The sequence below is a fragment of the Schistocerca piceifrons genome, chromosome 3, assembly GCF_021461385.2.
Source record: "Schistocerca piceifrons isolate TAMUIC-IGC-003096 chromosome 3, iqSchPice1.1, whole genome shotgun sequence".
NCBI lineage: Eukaryota > Metazoa > Arthropoda > Insecta > Orthoptera > Acrididae > Schistocerca > Schistocerca piceifrons.
Window position 1 is genome coordinate 893,755,159 of NC_060140.1, and position 6,000 is coordinate 893,761,158.

Sequence of the window (6,000 nt, forward strand, 5' to 3'; positions counted from 1 at the left end):
ATGAGGGGTAGAGCCACGGTCGTAACACATCTGAAATGTAACGTCCACTGTTCAAAGTGCCGTCAATGCGAACAAGGGGTGACCGAGACGTGTAACCAATGGCACCCCATACCATCACGCCGGGTGATACGCCAGTATGGCGATGACAAATATACGCTTCCAATGTGCGTTCACTGCCATGTCGCCAAACACAGATGCGACCATCATGATGCCGTAAACAGAACCTGGATTCATCCGAAAAAACGACGTTTTGCCATTCGTGCACCCAGGTTCATCGTTGAGTACACCATGGCAGGCGCTCCTGTCTGTGATGCAGCATCAAGGGTAACGGCAGCCATGGTCTCCTAGTTGATAGTCCATGCCGCTGCAAACGTCGTCGAACTGTTCGTGCAGATGGTTGTTGTCTTGCAAATGTCCCCGTCTGTTGACTCAGGGATCGAGACGTGGCTGCACTATCCGTTACAGCCATGCGGATAAGATGCCTGTCATCTCGACTGCTAGTGACACGAGGCCATTGGGATCCAGCACGGCGTTCCGTATTACCATCCTGAACCCACCGATTCCATATTCTGCTAATAGTAATTGAATTTCGACCAACGCGAGCAGTAATGTCGCGATACGATAAACCGCAATCGCGATAGGCTACAATCCTACTTTTATCAAAGTCGGAAACGTGATGGTACGCATTTCTCCTCCTTACACGAGGCATCACAACAACGTTTCACCAGGCAACGCCAGTCAACTGCTGTTTGTGTATGAGAAATCGGTTGGAAACTTTTCTCATGTGAGCACGTTGTGGGTGTCGTCACCGGCGCCAACCTAGTGAATGCTCTGAAAAGCTAATCATCTGCATATCACAGCATCTTCTTCCTGTCGGTTAAATTTCGCGTCTGTAGCACGTCATCTTCGTGGTGTAGCAATTTTAATGGCCAGTAGTGTACTTAGTAGTAGGGGATGTGTGATAGGTTCGCCTTGAGCATCAGGCTTATAAGTTATGTCAAACTTCCTGGCAGATAAAAGGTATGTGTTTGTCCTGACATGTGCAAAGGAAATGACTATGTCCAGTCGTAAGGAAGGTATGGATTTGATGTGTAATACTGTGATAACAAAGGGAAGAGTATATCAAGTCGTAAGAATGGTACAGATAATTCTATTTCCAGAGCTACAGCCACCAGCAGGGTGTATTTCCGATTTTTCGCTCATTGTTTAATTTCGTACAACTGGGACCACAATCATAACATTTAATTGTAAGTATAGTGATCAAAATTATATGTGACCAATTTCCTAGGATGATGATTCTGCCTATAGGTGCCTGGCGTGCAGTGCCGATGGCCTGTGGCAGGAATGATTTACGTTTCCCAGTAATGGCAGGAGCTGTCCGACTGGAAAGGCCTGCTGGGATGCAGGAATGTACTGACCGTGTCGTCCTCTAGACGGCCGAATACCGAACTCATACTTAGTATGTGCTGGGTAGCTTTCGTGATCGTATGGAAATTTGAGAAGATTCAATATGGGCGTGTGTTTGCACTGGACCATTATTCCCTTTCATGTAAATTTCAGGTTGACTGCTTCTGCACATTTTACACATTTATTTAGTTGAGGGAACATCGATTGTGGTGTGTATGTAGGAGGTGAAAAACAGGTGGAAGACATGTTTGCTGGTTCTGTAGACAGGAGAAACACCTTAGTTGTCCTTGTAAATTGTATGGATGATTTGGAATCTGTTACATCAAAGACATCGGTATTTGTGAGTGGAAATATCAGTTTCCTCTATTTTTTCCGAGTTTTCATCTAAAGGTCCTTGCAGATGGGATAAGTTTCTAGTTACTAAGTGGTTTACAGCATGCTCCACCTCGCTAAATTTCCGCGTGTCTAGAGAAATAATTTCCAGTCTATATCTTCGGAATTATGTTGCATGAGCGATACTGCTATGCAGGCGATATTGCTATGTGCTTGATATCGAGAAGTATCGCGAAAATGGTATGATATTCTGGCAAACCATGCGAAATTACGTATGTTCTTAGAATCTCAGGGTCTGGAGACGGATGTAGAAAAGCAAGCAAGCAAGCAGGTCAGGGCCGTAAGCAGTAACGCCTTTATGCCGAGGGCGGCTGACCCCAAATTTGTAGAGCAGTTCTGAGGGTGACCTCGGTCTGCTGAGGGTGCTCTGGCCATGCGTCAAAAGTGAATGTCTGCCCAACCTCACGGGAAATATCTAGTGCAGCGAGGAGTCTACCTAAGGTGCATATGCTTATGCTGTCTGTCTTCACGGTATATGTGTGAGTGTCTGGCTTCCGATAGCTATACGAATGATGTAACAGGGGCAATTTAGTATGGCACAGGATATGAGTTGTATGTTTAGTACATTGACATGGTATGCAGTGATATATTGCTGGGTTGGTGATCGGTTTCACTCTCTAATATGCAAGTTCTGGTCCTCAGTGGCAGAGCAGTGTAATTAAGTCTTTCCGTATTTGACGATCTGTAGGCCACTTTGCAGGGTTTCATCGTCGGTGCAATATGGTGATCTGTAAAAAATAGTTTTCTGCCGATGATAGTCTCATCTGCAGAAAGAACGGCTCCAGTCATTCACAAGACATCGTTTGTGCCAGGATGTAGGAGCCTCTACATAGCGGTGAGAATGTTTGTGTTTCGGGGATGTTTGCTGAAAGCAGGACTTAACGATTTCCAGGAAGGGTAACACATGATGGACGGGGTGCCACATGTCGTCCATCAGGAGGAATGCATTCGGCATTATTCTGCGTTATTTTCGTAAACAGGTTCTGTTAGGACAAGAATTCCCATGCAGACAAGCTGAGACATCACGAAAGCTCCTACAAAAGCCAATGTTAACTATTTCTGGGACACTATACAATTTCCAAGAGGTCAACTTGGCTATTATTTTACATAGCCATGTGACATCAGTATAACATTGACAACCGTTTAGATGAGTCGCCATGCAAACATTTCGTGGCGATGCGTGAGCCACGTGGGGAGGTAAACACGTGTGCATGGCTAGATGCAGCTCACATGTCCCATTAGGAACGCTAGGGAGAAAGCAGTCAATGTTATTCTGGAGCAGATTTCTATAGCGCGACCTGTGACATCAGTATCGACAGGTATTGCGCCAGCAACAGTCAACACACATGCCCAGAGGCCTCTTGCATATGGGACCTGGGTGAGATCTGTAGGGGAGCAGTTTGCTGATATGTCATCGTTGACTATAGTTCGAAAGCGTTTTTTACGTGAAATGAGCGTTTGTGGAGTGCATTATTTTCGGCTGTTTTAGCGTTGTGAGCGTGTTGGCAGACCGTTATATATGCATTATTTGTTGATTTACGAGTTGTTTTCATGTCTATCGCATTATTTTGTGAATAGGTCCTCAGGCTGTGCAATGCATGATTTTTCGCAGTTGACGATTATCAAAAGTGTTTGCAGAGCTTTTTACATTTGTTATTTTGACAATTTACGAGTTGTTTGCGTCTCTGCACATCAGTGTACTGCATTATTTCGGTGATTTACAAGTAGGTTGTAGGTCTGTAGACCATTGACTGCGACCTCAAGCATGTCAGGGTGAGTGTTTTGTAGCAGTGGAATAAATGAAGTAGGTGCAATCTGTCCCTAAATAAATTGTATGCATTATTTCGACAGTTCATAATTAGTGTGTCTGTACATCAGCGTACTGCATTATTTCGGTGATTTATGAGTAGTTTTCAAGTCTGTCGGCTGTGAATTGCGACCTCAAGCACGTCAGAGAATATGTTTTGTATTAATGTAATAAATAAATTACATGAAATCTGTCCCTAAATAAATTGTTCCAAAATAAAGTACACTCCTTCCTCTCCCCAGCAGACCAGCACAGGCTGAGTCATTTTCCCGCCATTTTCCCCTCAGACCGCCATGGGATGTTAACGCACTCTGATGGCAGTACTGTGTACTAGGTCATTTGGACTCCAGAGCCTATGGTGAAGACACTGGATTGAGCTACAGCCTTAAACTGTTTAAATAAACACTGCATCCAAAATAAATCCATCCTATCCAGCACAGGCTGAGTCCTCTTCCCGCTAATACCCAGGAAGAGGTGGTGGTCGTATGACTTAGATTAGTGGAAGTAGCCCAAATGACCTACTTTCTTGCCATTTTCTTTGGTTAGTGGAGGTAGCCATGGTATGTTGCATTGTCCTGCTGGAATTTGAACCTCCCGCCATTTTATGGGGGAGGAGGGGGTTAGGTTAGTGGAGATAGCCCAACTAACCTATTTTCCCGCCTAAAACTGAACTTCTCGCCATTACATCATTGCAGTGTTGCCATATCTATCGCCGCCATCTTAGATCCGCCATCCTGAATAAATTTGGCGACAATGGAAAGTGGGGTGATGCCTCTGTTGTTCTAATACTTCCATATTCGTTCAACATCCTGTGTATGGAACAGCATACTTGATCTCATTTTCCTTTAGCAGCTCTATTACACGCAGTACGTTTACTGTAAAAGTAGTTCTATGTTAACCCACAGTAGTTTACCAAAGCTTTAAGGTACATTGTTGCACAAATTAATTCTTAGTTGCTGTGTACACAGCCTAAGTGGTTCCCTTTGCGCCACAGATGAACCTTGTGGCAGTGTGTGACCATCAGCAGTTTCCCCAGATCAAACAATGTCCCACTGAGTTCTGACATGGGCCGATCACCATCAGTTTTAGTGTGTTCAAGCAACGAATCTAACCTTAAGATTGCGCACTAACGTTGCCCATGTGAGGCAAAACCTGAAAAATTTATTGTCACAATCCTAAAACCCAACACTACTGAATCCAGAAAACACACATCGCTTCCACCCGCCCCTCTTAACCTACATCATGGTGGACCCATCCTCCTCCTCCCATGATGTCCAAACTTACCAGTGACACATTCCAATCTGTGTCCAAGAATAATTCATGCTTCCTTCCATCAACTACGTTATCTAAGCAAAATTCCGCCACTGCATACATTTTGGTGGTGCTTACATTCGCTGAGAGCGCCGTGTGGAGGCTCCAGAACCCTCACTGCAGTTACTATTCCCATTCCATGTCCACCTATTATGTCCTCTGTTAGGATCCTGCCTGCAGTTATATTCCAGGCGCACTACTTGCCCACATTTCTTACAGTATGATTCATATACTTCCCTCCATATGTTGCCTGTTCGTTATGAGTTAACTCCTGTAGTGAAAATTCCTTTTCTATGCCGCTGGAGTCGCTATAGCTTCAGCTGAGCCTTTAAGGAATCTGACCATACTTTCCATGACAAGTCGGGTAGCAACCCGCACAAAAAATATACTCCTGGAAATTGAAATAAGAACACCGTGAATTCATTGTCCCAGGAAGGGGAAACTTTATTGACACATTCCTGGGGTCAGATACATCACATGATCACACTGACAGAACCACAGGCACATAGACACAGGCAACAGAGCATGCACAATGTCGGCACTAGTAAAGTGTATATCCACCTTTCGCAGCAATGCAGGCTGCTCTTCTCCCATGGAGACGATCGTAGAGATGCTGGATGTAGTCCTGTGGAACGGCTTGCCATGCCATTTCCACCTAGCGCCTCAGTTGGACCAGCGTTCGTGCTGGACGTGCAGACCGCGTGAGACGACGCTTCATCCAGTCCCAAACATGCTCAATGGGGGACAGATCCGGAGATCTTGCTGGCCAGGGTAGTTGACTTACACCTTCTAGAGCACGTTGGGTGGCACGGGATACATGCGGACGTGCATTGTCCTGTTGGAACAGCAAGTTCCCTTGCCGGTCTAGGAATGGTAGAACGATGGGTTCGATGACGGTTTGGATGTACCGTGCACTATTCAGTGTCCCCTCGACGATCACCAGTGGTGTACGGCCAGTGTAGGAGATCGCTCCCCACACCATGATGCCGGGTGTTGGCCCTGTGTGCCTCGGTCGTATGCAGTCCTGATTGTGGCGCTCACCTGCACGGCGCCAAACACGCATACGACCATCATTGGCACCA